The sequence below is a fragment of the Lissotriton helveticus genome, chromosome 10 (genome assembly GCF_964261635.1).
Source record: "Lissotriton helveticus chromosome 10, aLisHel1.1, whole genome shotgun sequence".
NCBI classification, from domain to species: Eukaryota; Metazoa; Chordata; class Amphibia; order Caudata; family Salamandridae; genus Lissotriton; species Lissotriton helveticus.
Window position 1 is genome coordinate 286,558,945 of NC_136071.1, and position 16,367 is coordinate 286,575,311.

The 16,367-nt window shown below is 44.7% G+C and overlaps 1 long non-coding RNA gene across 1 annotated transcript in view; it reads right to left on the minus strand.

Moving 5' to 3' along the window:
• Positions 1-1,195: 1,195 nt before the first annotated feature.
• The window catches only part of LOC144785159 (uncharacterized), a 116,286-nt gene continuing 101,114 nt past the window's right edge, over positions 1,196-16,367 (minus strand). Inside the window, exon 5 of the long non-coding RNA XR_013601789.1 lies at positions 1,196-1,314. This is a non-coding gene — a long non-coding RNA (uncharacterized LOC144785159). The remainder of the gene's footprint in view (positions 1,315-16,367) is intronic.

Genomic DNA, 16,367 nt, shown 5'->3' on the forward strand with positions numbered 1-16,367 from the left:
ATTACAGCCTGCTTCCCTGTGGTCGATTGAAAGGATTCACAAAGGAGAAGGATTCTCTATGGATCAATAGTCTGTCACAGGAGTTGCAGTCATAAACTATTGATACATACCATTGCCACTGCAGTTAGAATAGGAAACACTCTCATGCTCCCTCATAACTGACAATCAGAACGGATTGGAAAAACCATTTTGCTAGTCAGAAAGGTTTTTATGACTCACAAAATTGCTTTAATACTGAGAAAAATGCCATTATGCTGTTGCAAACCATATGATTTTGGAAGTTGCAAAATGGATTTGTAGATAAGGCCCTTACACACCTCAAATGCAAAAACACAGGCAGTCAGCTTTGTGCTGAGGGCACATGGTCATGATATAGCCCCAGTGAGTAAATCCACTTATGCATGCAACACTAACGTTTGAATTAGAAAATGTGTTTTGCAGCTATAACTGATGCATTTCGTGCATATAGTTTTGAGCTAACATTAAGTAGTGTAACTGATGGGAGGTGTGCCAGCTGCACACAAGCCCCAGGCAGCAGCGGCCTGTGCTGGTAAGAACGGTGGGACGTTGGGGGCCGAATTGGAGGGATTTATTTAATTTAACCTCATGGTCATCTGTCGAATCCCCCCCACAAGGTGGCCCCACCTCTCTTACCTGCATGGGCTGGTCCTGGCCCCAGGTAAAGTGCACAAGGTCTGTGTTGCAAGAAGTAGCTCAATGGCTTAAAAAGCAGCTTACTTCCTTGACATTTTTGTTGAACTGTAGCCAGAAATGCTTCCAAATTACATAGAAGTTAAAAAGCACAGCATCATGGAAGCAACTTTCAGTTTCATGCTGCCACTCCAGGGCCGGACTCATAATGTTTTGATTCTGCCATTTCCCCTGTGGGCTGCAAGCTAAGGGACTACTTTCAGAATCCCATGGGCAGCGGAAATCCAGTCATGCCCAAATGACATAACTCTAATCGAAGTTCACAGCAGTGTGAGGCTGGTTTGAGCATTTTTCCCTGGGCTGATTTTGGTTTCCAGTCTGACACAGCTGTTCTCTTTTTTGAACTTGCAGCCATATTCCCTGTGTGTGCTGGCAAAGCATGACATCTGAAGAAAATACTGAATCGAAACTTTGGAATGTGATTTTGTTGAAATGATCTATATAGCAATCTTCCCCTTGATGTGTCCAGGCATCTGAACCTGAACTTCATTACACCAACTGACCTGGTCTTGATAAGTGCCTGGTTTTAGTGTCTTTCTGGCTCTGTCAGGGGATGTTCAATTGGGGTTATGACCCATGGCTGCAGACCATATCCTTGGTCAGCTAAAGGTAGAGAAAAAACCAACTGTTAAAGTAAATATACCAACACATTCATGTCCATGTGTACTGACTGACTCATGCACATTTATTACAGTATTTGAGAATATGTGTGATATATCTATAGTTGATCATTGGTTTAGACAAGTTTCTTCCAATTATCTGTGTCAGAGCAAATGTTGACCATGCCTTGCTACTTTGGACACTTCTACATGCAAACGTTCATGTTTAGGCAGTAGATTACTGTGGTGTTGGGTTCAAATCAGGCCTACATACTCTGCTAAACTCTCGAACACCTTAGTATAGAAGTTGGCACGGACACTGGAAAAGGCAAAAGACAAGTTTATTAAGACCCCATGGGGTGGTGATACATTCCTACAGCACCCTTCGACAATGTAAGAAGTAGCACACCGAACATCGGTGCGCGACCTCTTTTATACAGTTTAATAGCAATAAAAAGATAGGCGGTTACAAGTTACACATTTTCGGTACATATAAGGTCATTTTTGGAACACAGCCAGCATGTGGGAGGGGTTCAATAGCACTGGTCAGTTAGTGCTAACATTCTTAAAGAGTGACCAGTTGATGCATAGTGCGCATGTGCGTTTGACCAGTACTAAAAATAGCCTGTTACCGAGCAGAATAGGTGACCATGGGTATCGAGGAAGGACGAAAGGGCACACTGACCACGAGGCAGTGTGTTCATAGAAAATGGAAGCCAGAAGGATTCAAAATGGCCCCCGTTCGTTTTGGTCAAGTTAACGAGAAGACCGTGTAGCTGTGCTAAACGCTAACTTAGGAGCTGCCAAAACACGACAGACGGCCCTTTTAGCGTTTAGCAAAAGCTACCTCATAGTGAACGTAATCAGAATGTTCATCATCAATGTTAATAGCCATTATTTTCAATACTTCATCATTGATTAGTTTCTCTTGCTTGACAATAGCTCGTTTAGACGGAATACAGGCTGTGATACATACAGAACATAATGTAGGGCCACATTGAATACATAGACAAAGGAAAAATAGTACTCCAATAAAAACACAGAGAATTGTTAATAATTTCCAACCCCAAGTACTAAGCAGGGTCCAGAACCAACCAGAAAAGGTCCATGTTCCATTTTCTGGGTGGATCTCAGCAGCTATCTTATGTAATTTCGTAATCGAATCATACACGGAAGGTGAGTTATCTGGTACGTATACGCAACAACTACTTCCGATGACGTGGCATGCTCCGCCCCTATCAGCTAGTATCACATCTAGAACCATTCGATTCTGGAGCGCTACAATTCTGGTAATTTGTAATTCCTCAGTAATATTCCCTAAAGCAGAGGCAGTTTCATTAGCGACAGCTTCCACTACACGTGTAAGCCGCCTTATCTTTCTGCTATTCAGTGCAGCTCCTACAAATGAAAATAACCCCAAGTTGAAATCTACATATTGTTGTAAAGTGGTATCAGTCTGGTCAATTTCATCAAGATCTAATGTTCGTTTAACTCTGTTCAGTATGAAATCATGGTACAGAACGTAATCATTGTGGTACATGGGAGGAGCAATAAATACAGGTGGTAATACAAAAGCTATGTAACATGTTCCTAACCATCCCAATGGTAGACGATGGTATCCCTTATTTCCACAAATGAAATATGTGTTACGTGAAGCTACGAATGCAATTCCAGTTGGTGTATCAAAGGTAAGTGTAATATTACATTCACTGCGGCCTACAGGGATTGTACCTTTATTTCTAATACACAACTCTGCTTTTGTATCAATGACTGTTACCATATACAAGCTCGTCACATTTATAAGTCTTTGATTCGTATATACACGAGGTGTAGAGACATTGTCCGGACGATACTCTTCCCATTCAAATTTAGTTCCTTCAGCGTGTGGATAACCATCTTTGTCGTTATAGCATATTTTATTCAATCGAAAAAGTAGTCCACCTTTCGTTGGCCATCGCAGGGTGAAAAGAAGAGTGTACCAAGCATGACAAGAACCATTATGAGAAAACGGGAGAGGAATGAGTGGAGTTCCTCCCCTCTTCTGATGTCCGGGCAACATTCCACATACCCAACAATTGGACGTGTTGGTCATGTTATGAGTATGATGCAAAATCTGAATAAAGCTGTTATTCAAATAAGTCTGCCTATGTCTTTCCTCGTGAAAAGGCAAAGTAAAATGAAAATGTTCAGATGGACTCGGAGTGGTGGGCAGCAAATGTTCTCGTACAGGAAACAATAGTTCTATAGTCCAAGCTAATACTGCGATCACCACTACGGTCAAGACAAACAAAACAGCACCAAGAATTCTCCCTTTTCGTGTTGAAGGAGATGCCATAGTTCACAAAACAATACTCTTCAAAAGCAACACTAAGCGAAAAAAATAAATAAACGATGGTTCTGGACCGAGGCTGCCGTTGATTTGTTCTCCGGGATTCAAGACGGGTGTCGCTACACTGGGCAGAACTGATCCCCCCCCTTGATATTCCCGGCTTCCGTTTCACAAACCTCAGAGCGGTTACCAACCAGTTCAAAAATACAAAAAGGAATCTTATTTCCTGGGACGTAGATTGTACTTCACTTTATCAGAAACAACGTGGTCCGGGAAGGCTCCCTCCAATTCATCAGGCGTGACAGCTGGGCTCTTTTCTGTATCCAAAATCTTTCTGTAGTCGGATAGCACCACAGGGCTCACCAGTTCCGGAGAGACACGTCGGCAGTGCGTTGAATGTATCCACCGCTTCTTGTTGGTGACTCTCACAGCAGTCCGCGTCGCTAGCAGCACTTGCTCAGGGCCATGCCACCTCGGTTCCAAGCTGCTGGAGCGCTCAAACACCCGGATCATAAAATAGTCACCAGGACGAAGATCGTGAGCCTCACCAGTGGAGTTATCAGGGAGCGCCTCTCGAACCTGTTGATGAATAGAAAGTAAATCATTTGTTAATCGTGCCAAATAATCGTTCATCATTATACAAGGCACATCATGTATTAAACGAGGTTTTGGAACTCCCCAAATATTCATCGGCCTTCCAAATACCACTACATAGGGTGTGAGGCCAGATCGAGAATGTGGCACCGATCGAATGGACAGCAATGCCAGAGGCAAAGCATCCGGCCATTTCAGAGATGTGGATGCCACTATCTTTGCTAGCTTTAGCTTCAGAGTTGCATTGTATCTTTCTACCAAACCTGCTGATTGCGGATGAAAAACAGCGTGGAATCGTTGCTTGATTCCCAATCCTTTCAGGACGTACTCCACTACTTTCCCAATGAAATGAGGACCATTATCACTCCACATAATTTTACAAACACCATAGCGCGGGAAGTACTCTTTCAGTAACACCTTAGCTGTTGTCAATGCTGTATTGTCTTTCGTAGGGTAAGCCTCAATCCATTTACTGAAGGCACACACCACCACTAGGACATACTTGAGATTATTACAGCGCTCCAGCTGGATGTAATCCATTTGTAGTACTTCAGACGGTGTAGTAGGTGGAACAAACCCTCCTTTAGGAGTATGAGTCCCTTGTCCAGGATTGTGCTGTAAACATATCAGACAGGTCTGCACTACTCTCTTAGCCGTGCTAGCAATGTCAGCATTTTCCCAAACTCGTGTAAGCAATTTAGTAATTGCGAAAGCTCCAATGTGTGCCAGCCCGTGTGTCATTTGCACCATTGTTTGTAAATAGGCCATGGGTAGTTTCCATCTCTCCATATCTTTACTACGCCAGCAACCCTCATCATCCAATACTCCTTCAGTGGCCCATTTCGTAAGTTCTGCCTCTGATGCTGACTTCTGTATATCTAGTATTTCTTCTCTAGCATCATGCCACCGCTCGGCTTGTGATTTCACCACGTACATGGGGGAATTATTTTGTAGCATAGCGGTCTCTCTCGCAATGCGATCTGCGAAAGCATTGCCTTGTCCTATTTTGTCCGTCACCTTTTTGTGTGCACTTCATTTCACTATTGCTACTTTCTTTGGACATAATAGTGCATTCAGGAGATCGCGTACCAATTCTCCATGCATGATGTGTACTCCGTGTGAAGTCAAGAATCCTCGTTCCTTCCAGAGTAGGCCAAAATCATGCACTACTCCAAAAGCGTAACGACTATCCGTGTAAATGTTCACACATAATCCAGCACTTAACTCACATGCTTTCGTTAAGGCTATCAATTCAGCTGCTTGAGCCGATTTCTGGGGTATTCGTGCTGCTTCTACCACTGTCTTAAGTGTCGTGATCGCGTAGGCTGCGGAAGTCGTACCATCTGGTAACCTCACTCACGATCCATCAACCCACAGTTCCCCATCTACATCTGGAAATGGTGTATCCTGTAAATCGATACGACCCTTTGTCTGTTCCTCAGTCAGAAAAACACAATCATGTTGTTCTTCCTTCTGGGTCTCAGCAACAGGATCCGGCAGTAAAGTAGCAGGATTCAGTGTCGCACATCGTTTTAGTGTGATGTGCGGCGCCAACAACGTTAGCTCATATCCTGTCAGACGGGCACTGGTTAGATGCTGTGTTTTCGTTTGATTCAATAACGCATCTACCGCATGGGGAACTAACACCAACAATTTGTGTGACAAAACTAGTCCCTCACTTTGTCGTATCGCTACTGCTGTTGCTGCGACTGCTCGAAAACATCCAGGTAATCCTCGAGCCACAGGGTTGAGTACCGCCGAGAAGTATGCACAAGGCCTCTGTTTGTCTCCGTGTGTCTGCACTAACACTGACAATGCGCACCCATCCTTCTCGTGTACATACAATGTGAAAATCTTCGTGTAATCAGGTGTACCTAACACTGGTGCAGAACAAAGAGCTTGTCTCAATTGTTCAAAAGCATTCTGACATTCATCCGTCCATTCAATGGGGATCGGTGTATCTTTAGACAACAATGCCAACAATGGTTTAACAATGTGTGAAAAACCCAATATCCATTGCCTACAAAAAGACGTCAACCCTATAAAGGCACGAACATCCTTCTGAGTGCGAGGAACTGGTGTGTCTAAAACTGCTTGAATTCGATCCGGTGTCAATGCACGGCCCTCCTTAGACAAAAGATGACCGAGGTAGGTCACCTTGGGTCTACAATATTGCAGCTTTTTCTTCGAAACCTTATGATTATGTTTGGCTAGGAAGGAAAGCAAGGAAAAGGTACTCTTCTCACATTGTTCTGGTGTGTCTGCAGCAAGTAAGATATCATCTACATATTGAATAAGAGCCACTCCATCTTGTAATTCAAAGGAATCAAGCTGTCTTTTTAATGCCTGACTATAAATGCTAGGACTTTCGGTATAGCCTTGAGGAACTCGACAAAATCTGCACGATTTATTATTTAATGTAAAGCTGAATAGATATCGACTGTCAGGATGTACAGGGATCGAAAAGAAGGCATTCTTCAAATCGATGACTGTAAAAGTAGTGGCCGTCGATGGGACCAACGTAAGCAACGTGGTGATGTCAGACACCACCGGGTACTGAGGCACTACTATCTTGTTTATTTCCCTCAAATCAATAATGAAACGGTAGACCTTAGCATCTGTATCTCTTTTAAGGATCGGTAAAATTGGGCTATTGCAAACATTGTAGGGGACTTCCTCAACAACTCCTGCCAAAATCAAATCGTTCACAATGTGTATCAAAGCAAGTTCACCTTCTCTCGAAATCTTATATTGTGGGACACGTGGTAGAGATACTCCCTCCTTTACAGTGATACGTACTGGAGGAATTATCATCTGCCCTACATCCGTGTCTGAAGTGGCCCACAACGTTTTTGGTAAGGAGGCCAACACTTCAGATTCATGAAGAAAACACACTCGCTCAAATTCTGGGTAATTCTCATTCAACACAACTCGCACTCCTTCTGGGGCACAGCGAATAGTAGCTCGAAAGTGTTTTAACATATCGAGTCCCATAATATTATCTGGTGTATTTGGAGACAACAAAAAGGGACAAGGGGCAGCAAATTTATCAACATGAAATGCAACTGGTTGAGATAGTGGGCTAGAAGTAGGTGTTCCATCGAACCCTATAGCTGTAATTACCTCGCCAGACAGGGGAGCCCTTGGAACCAAGTATTTGGACAAAGCGCTACGAGTAGCTCCTGTATCGACCAGAAATTGATCAGTAGAACCCAAAACATGTGCTTCTATATATGGACCCCTTTGATCAACTGGTACCTCAACCGATTCCACACCCCATCCTACGCAATCCTATGCATAGTGCTCATCCCGTGGCTCAGCAGAACCACCCTCATTTATCTGATATTGATTGCGATTATCAAACGTATTATAATCTGTCTGACCACGACCCCTTGCTCCATATCCTCCACGATCATTCGTGCCATAACCTCCTCGATCATGCGTTCCCCATCCTCTTGGCCCTCCATAATTATTCCTAGACCTTCCACTTCCTCGTCCCCTCAAATTACACTGCTCTCGAAACACCGGACAGTCTGCAATCCAATGCCCAAACTGTTTGCAGTATGCACATTGATTCACAGAAATGTCAGAACGAGGGGGAGGAGCATTATTGTACGATCCTCGCCCTCCTCTGTTGCTTCCTCTCGTAGCCTGAACCTGAGCTAACATTACCTTCGTCTTCAAATCCTTCGCTTTCTTTTCACTACTTTCTTTTGCCTCCAATTCCTGTCGTTCATAATATTGAGCCATAGTCAATAAAGAAGCAGGGGTTGCTGTGGTCCATGAACTTTCACTCGCTTTTAATCGTTTCGCAATCTCCGGTAGGAGATTAGCCACATACTTATCAACGAATAAATGCCTGCCTGTATCTTCTGTCAATGATTGACCACTGTAATCATGGAACGCTTCCTCAAAGCGAGAGAAAAAATCGGAAACCGATTCATCCGTCTTCTGCTTACAAGAGGCTAATATAGTCCAATCAATCTTTTTAGCGGGAGCAAGAGTCTTTAATTTTGTTAGTATGGCCCCTGGAAGGTCTAATATTAATTGACACGGCTTACATGCTGGTTCCCTATCCAAATCAGCTTGGACAAGATCTTTCCAAGTGGCCCCGAGAGTCGTGTGGTCATCAAACTTACGAATCGCTCTCCACATATCAGGGGGCAATATCAACCCGAAAAACCGATCAATATCAACTAACGTCATAATACACGAAGAAATTGCACTTTCAACACTTTCATAAAAAGCCGCAGGATTTTTACGGGGATCAGGCAAAGCATTTTTAAGCGCCATAACATCTGCTCTATTCCAAGGCGTATAAACCCAGTTATATACAAAATACCCTTTCGCGTCTTTAGATCTTTTATCATCATCTGTGCCATCTCCTTTATGAGGGACATATAAAGGCGCAGCTTCTCGCATAGGTCTAACATTAATCGCAGCGATCTTATCTGTTCCAAAGATAGGGCATTCTTTGGATATCCCCGTCGCTCCAGACGCAGGCGGATTCTTCGACTTTTCCAACTCCCGTAGTCGTGTCGCCTCATTCCGTAGATGAATCAAACGTTTGAAGAATTCAACCGCATCTGAAAGAACAAAAAGACCTTTACGAAAATTCTCACGACCCTTGCATATATCCTTGGGTTCTAACTCTAGAGAATATTTTCTGAACCGGTCAACGACCTCGTCTCCAAAATGATCTAAGAAATACAGTCGCTCCTGATCAGACCACTGTTCCATTTGTGCAGTAATTTCAGAAACAGTAACAGTATTAATATTTAGCTTTCGTGCAAATGAACGTAATTCCGCAGTTCGTTCCGCATGTAACCTTGTACGCTGTGTACGATCACTATCCTCATCTGATTCCTCGTTCGGAGCCGTAGGTGCGACGTACGGAGGCGGACAGCGATCTAGTAATGAAAAATCATCTGTTTCATTAGTAAGGACCGGATAAAGAGGACGCCTGATAGGGAATTGACCATTAACCTGTAAATTATTTTCTCGCGTCTCTCTCTCTTTCTTTTCCTGTAATTCCTTCTCCTGTAGCTGTAAAGCTTTATCATGTGCAGCCTTCCGCTGCACCTTCTCCGCCAAGGCTTCCTCACGCTTCACTCGTTCACGCACCTCTTTCTCCCACATACGCACGCAATCAAACATATCTTGTCTAGACCTTCGCTGAAACAAACACTGCTCTACATATTGAACCTTTCGAAGGTCAAACGACCCATATAGTGGCCACTGTAATTCACGATCAGTTTTAGTTTACTTATGCCATAACGTGCTGTACATTATTGGTGGAATACCGAATTTGACATACATCTCACGATTTGGAGTCCCCTCTGGGGGAGCCGGCTGTGATTCATTTAATCGATAATTGGTACCATTTTCAAAACAGCACATCCTTCGGAGTGTGCTAAAAACAGGCATGTTCAAAAAGTACCACGAAAACGCGATACTACACAAAATGGCACCTAACACGGTGTATCGTTCAAATGAAATAAATCAGAGAAATATCCCTACATGCCTGCCTATGTGAGGTGCACTTCACATATTCAAATTCAAATTCAAAGATTCAAACGTTAGCTAACTTCAAACAAATTCAAATTCAAATTCAAAAAGCCACAGTAAGTGTCAGTAGACTACCTCACCAATCAAAAGCTTACCAACTATTTTCAAACGTCCAAGGTCCAACTGCCAAGTTCTGTGGTCGAATCAGCCAAAACGGCACATCACGACAATCCAAGATCAGAATCTCAGTCGAAGACCGGCGCCACCTGGAAGGTCAGATCGGAAGGAAGGAAAAACACACCGTGGGTGCCAAGACTCGGGTCACTCAGTGGCAGCGTACGCGTCCATGGCGAGTTTCCTGACCTTCGTCACGACCTCTCCTTCGGGCATCCGAGTCGCCGATGAGTCCCTTCGTGGTCGCCAATTGTGGTGTTGGGTTCAAATCAGGCCTACATACTCTGCTAAACTCTCGAACACCTTAGTATAGAAGTTGGCACGGACACTGGAAAAGGCAAAAGACAAGTTTATTAAGACCCCATGGGGTGGTGATACATTCCTACAGCACCCTTCGGCAATGTAAGAAGTAGCACACCGAACATCGGTGCGCGACCTCTTTTATACAGTTTAATAGCAATAAAAAGATAGGCGGTTACAAGTTACACATTTTCGGTACATATAAGGTCATTTTTGGAACACAGCCAGCATGTGGGAGGAGTTCAATAGCACTGGTCAGTTAGTGCTAACATTCTTAAAGAGTGACCAGTTGATGCATAGTGCGCATGTGCGCTTGACCAGTACTAAAAATAGCCTGTTACCGAGCAGAATAGGTGACCATGGGTATCGAGGAAGGACGAAAGGGCACACTGACCACGAGGCAGTGTGTTCATAGAAAATGGAAGCCAGAAGGATTCAAAATGGCCCCCGTTCATTTTGGTCAAGTTAACGAGAAGACCGTGTAGCTGTGCTAAACGCTAACTTAGGAGCTGCCAAAACACGACATTACTGTGATGAGTATTTTTAGATGTTCTTGAGCTGTCTATATGTTCTTGAGCTCTCTATATTATGTGCACTCACTACTTGTGCAAAGTGACAAATTAGTGATCTGATTTTCTGCCATATGTTCATCCCTATGTAGGTTGTGACAGTGCCAACATGTTTGACACTCACACATACATATGTCCTTGTGAAACCACTGATGTTGTTGCTTGCATACATGACATTGACACAGCCTTTGCATTGTTCACTTAATTTATCATGGCAATTTTCCCCGTAAATGTGGTGCATTTCCATCATGTAACTTGGATACGTATAACATTTTTATCACTCTTCAGCTTACGCTTTTTGGCAGACATGTAGTCATGGTGCACTTGGATTGACACATAGGTCTTGCTATGTGGGTCATCTTTATGTACGACATACTGATATTGCTTCAAGTAGGTTTCTACTACAGACCTGGATACAATACTTTAGGTGTTCACATGTATGTGTATGATTGTAACTTGTAGGGGATTCTGTACTTCTATACCTTGATTCTGTAAGCACTGATGTGGCAAGTGAGTATGAGATTGATATCCTGACTACACTTTGATACCTTGTCCTGGTTGCTTTTTTTTCGAATGTAATTACTGATGTATGCCATGTTTGACATTGCGAGTTAACGTTGATGGATTCATATGTAGGAAATGTGGCACTCTTACACCATAAAACTGGTGATCTATCACATTGGTTACCTAAGTCAATGTGGCTTGATACCTATATGTATGTGTGCACCTAGACTGTCAGTATGCCTGAGTCATATGTGTTTTTTGGACAGTTAGTATCACATTATTACCCAATATGAACATATGCACGTGAATGAGGCCTCCACTTACATTGCATACCACAATGGGACGTGCAACTACTTCTTCTAGTGTTGCTCCAGAAACTTTGGACAAAATACAAGTATTCTGCCATGTGTAACACAGGATCTGATCACACACCATTGATTTTGTGCAACTTCAACTGATCCCAAGACTAGGTACGCCATTGACTTATCTATTCTGTACCCTTTGTACTCATATTGACTCGTCTGGAGAGAGGATGTGGTGCAACAGCCAGCGATGCCGACTCAGGAACTGGGGAACTGGGTTATAGTCTTGGCACAACATTCTGCGATTCTGGGCAAATCATGCAATCTCCTGCCAAGTTTTGCTTCAGGGGATGAAGGTCCATTTATTTTAGGTGGAGGTTTCATAATGTAGTAGTTTTTGATAAGCCACACTATTCAAGTCTACAAACTTTAACATTAACTTTGTGAAGCACATGATTTGTGTCTTGATTTGTTAACCGGTGCAGATGATGTGGTTCCATCCATTCACACAGTGGGTGATGACACGGTACTGCACACAGATATTCTGTTGCTACTGCCATTGCAGGATTAGTGAGGTGCAGTACATTGTTCCCACTATGTGCACATAACACAAGGGGCCAGATATTTTGCTTAGTGGCACAGTGCAGTACAGCAAGTCACCTTGCTGTCAATCCATCAATCAGAGGAATTTATAAAGCACGCTACTCACCCGTAAGGGTCTCAAGGCGCTGAGGGGGGGGTCACTACTGCTCGAACAGCCAGGTCTTGAGTTGCTTCCTGAAGGAGAGATGGTCCAGGGTCAGCCGTAGGTGAGTGGGGAGGGAGTTCCATGTCTTGGCTGCCAGGTAGGAGAAGGACCTTCCTCCGATGGTGGATTTCCGAAAACGTGGGACGGAGGCGAGGGCGAGGCTGGCAGATCGGAGCTGGCGGGTGGGTGTGTAAAATGTGAGGCGGCTGTTGAGGTACTTCGGGCCCATGTCGTGGAGAGCCTTGTGTGTGTGGGTGAGGAGTCTGAACGTGATCCTCTTGTTGACGGGGAGCCAGTGCAGGTCTTTCGGGTGGGGTGAGATGTGGCTGCGGCGAGGGATGTCCAGGATGAGTCTTGCTGAGGCGTTCTGGATGCGCTGGAGCCTTTTCTGGAGTTTGGCTGTGGTTCCAGCGTAGAGGGTGTTCCCGTAGTCCAGACGGCTGGTGACGAGGGCCTGGGTGACCGTCTTCCTGGTTTCGGTGGGGATCCAGCGGAAGATCTTACGGAGCATGCGCAGGGTGTTGAAGCAGGAAGATAAGACGGCGTTCACTTGCTTGGTCATCGCAGGGGAGGAGTCCAGGATGAAGCCCAGGTTGCGTGCGTGGTCCGTTGGTTTGAGTGCGATGCCCAGGGCAGGGGCCACCAGGAGTTGTCCCAATGTGGAAAAGTAAATTTTGCCATGTTATATGTGCCTACGTGTTCCCCATCCTATGTTATATGTGCATGATTAATATGCATATGTATTCCCTTATGATCGATTAAAGACGCAATTATAGTTGTGTCCATCTCTAGTATGTCAGTTTCCAGTTCTCGTGAAAGCTACGAGTATTAGGCCTATGTAAACTTATGTTGCCACGTTTCACAGTGTGCACGTTAATTCAGAATAAAGTCCCCGTTTCTAGGCCTCAAAATGGCCCGGACACCAGATTCAGCTCCTGTCTCCTGAACCCTCGCTGAGGAGCGATACAGCCCCCACCTGCATCCCTGACCCTTCACTTACTTCCTGCCTCACAGTGCCCGGCTCGGCCTGGCTCTGCCTGCCAGTCTGCCAAGAGTATGTTATGATTCTAGTTATCAGTCCAGCTCTCCTTCTCTGCATTCCTAAGCTACTGAATCGCATCAATAGTTTCAGTCATAGTCTAGCCTTTATGTCTTCATGTAAGAGAAATACTGTATTAATGTTCATAGAATATTCCTCAACACGCACTACATGTAGAATAATGCATGCACCAGTCTTAGAGTCTGTTAGCCTTTACCCTGATAACTTTTGGATTCTATCAACATGTTCTCTAAACATCAGATACCAGATAGGTTTAGGTACATGTCGCTCTGACACTCCAGACTTTCGTCTCCTCTTTTAGTGCAGAAGTCATAGCCCCCAGTTCTCCCTAGTAACACGTCATTGCCAGCTTGCGCGCACCACTAGGTTAGAGGTCCCGGCTCCTTAGGTAGCCCCCTCCATGTTTCCGCCCCGTTCATGACATATTCTGTTACGTTTACATCACATGTCTATGTACACGCCTCTTGTTACACCCACTTTATGCCTTATCTTTCGCGACTGCTACAAACCCCGCCCACTGCTACGCCTACTGTATTGACTGTAATGCAATTGTTTTAGTATATATATGTTATGCACTGTTATTAAAGTTAGCGCGCTCATCCCAGATCCTGCCCCGGCAGCTGCCGGGCCCTGCCATCCCATTCCCATGCAGGCTGTCCTGTTCCTGCCCTTTATGCCTGATTAAAACCTGCAAACTCCAGCTACCTCGAATCTTGACTCTTATTTATTGAGCTATCTGTTATTTGTATATCTAGTCAAAAATAGAACAGGTATTTAATTATTTATTTACCACATAATGGCGCCCGAATAGGAACTTGCCCTTTCCCCACGCGCCGGAGAAGCCACGCAAGCCCCCTGACCCTCTGCAGCCGTGACGGAACCATACCGTGCACGTGCAGATATTTCTGCTTCAAGTATCCCTCAGGCCCACGGAGGAGACGGAGGTTGCGGTCCAGCATCCAGACGAGGCGGTGGAGGAACGCGGCGAGTCCCGACCAGAGCCCAAGCCGAGAGTCCAAGGTCCGAGGTATCCGGAGGCCCACCCGTAACTGAAGTCCGAAGTTCGTAGTCCGTCGTCGTAGCAGTCCAGTCCAGTCCGAGGCCTTCCGTTCTTGCTGCCCGGTGAGTACCGTTGCTGGGGTAGTATCTAGACAGGGTCAATTAATTTGTCTCTGGTCCGTGGGTTTGGGTACGCAAATCCAACACGAAGTGTCCACCTAGGTGGATGCGGGTCCTGACGTGTCTCTTTATGGGACCGGTATGTTTCGTACTGTTTCAGCAGTGCATCTAGTAACTCTAGTAAGTTCCGTTCTCGAGAAATTCATGTGTTCTGTTCTCAAGTATTCCAGGTAATGTTTCTGTCCGAACTGTTATTTTAATGTATTTCAATGTGTTTTCAATGTCGTGGTATGAATGATTTGTTTTCTCGTGTATTGTATTGTGTTCAGTATTCCAGTCTAAATCATGCCTCTGTTCTCCAAGTTACGTCAGTTAAAAACTAGGAAAGGTCTGCTCGAGGAAGCAGTTCCTGTCCCGCCTAGGGACAGTCCAGGTCATTTCATGTATCATAAGCATGGCATAAGTGCCATATTATATCTAGACTTATGGGTCGAGTATACTAAAGATCTAGAAGAGAAATATAGATGGCCTGTATCAGGTACATGGGATGCCGAGTGCATCATGCGAGTAGAAGAAGCATTATGGAAAAAGAAATCCAGACAGTCCCAGAAAGATGCCATCGAGTTATGGCGCAAAGAATCTCATAAAAGAACCGAAAAAGAATTCAGAAAAGCAGAATTAAGTAGAGAATCCTCAGAAAGAGCCCAAGAAAGGGAATTAATCGAAATAGGTGAACGAGTTAAAGCCGAACAGTCAGACAGACAGAGGAATGCCCTTATTAAGGGTATGTACCCTCTTCTTGCCGAGGGCTTGCCAAAAGCAACCCCGGAGGCATCCAGTAATTTTCCGCCGCCACTAGTTCCGACTAAGCTACGTCATAAACCGACCGCAGCTGACATTTTTCTCTCGTCCTACTTGGACGACACAGTCCCCGAATATGCAAATCCTGCTCCGCCAGCTCCTGTAAATAATGTAATTCCTGTTCCTCCAGCCACCGGGGCACCCGTTACAGCACCTGTTACGGTACCCCCGGTCCAGCCTACAGTATAAGTACCCGCTACATCGGTCACTCTGCCAGCACGAAGAGTATCAGTCGACGATTCCAGTTTAGGGGCCGCGGGGGGAGGTCCTCCTGGTACCCCGCCGCCACACAAACGTGTAACGTCAGTCGAGTTACATGAACGTGCGTTACAGCGTACGCCCAAACATCAGTCCGTTGCAGATATCAGGCGAGCTCTCACCGAATGCCGTTATGATTCAGTTCCAGGTGATGATAATATGGTTATATATTCATTGCGTGTAAGACGGGTGACCGAGTATTTGGACACCCTACCGAACATGAAAGAAGATCTAGACAGAATATATCGTTTCATCCGTACAGGAGAGGACCCAGAAAGTATTGGCGAAGCCATGTCTCAAAGGAAAGCTGAGACCCAGCTCATGCTTTTGAAGTTTCTAATTAATTGTTTAATAAGGGAACAAGATTATCCAGATAAAGATCCGACCGAAATGAGAGTTCTGACAAAATGGAGTGATTATATAGCCGAGGGAAGACACAGGACACTCAGTTGTATAGAGAGTATGTACAAGAAAATTCGTAAGGAAATAATAAGGTTACACGAGAAACGCAAAGCAGCACAAGTAAGCGGGAAAGAAGACGACTCTCCTACCGAAGAGGTAGACGACGAGAATCCTTCCAGAATAGCGTATGTAGGTAGAACTAGACTTTCCGACCGACATTCACGTCTAGAACACAAGAAAGTTATCTCTCTTCCAGCACCAGAACAGTGTTCTCTAGAACAAGTATTTCAAGCTACCGATCACATTCTGAAATCACGAATCGGTTATAG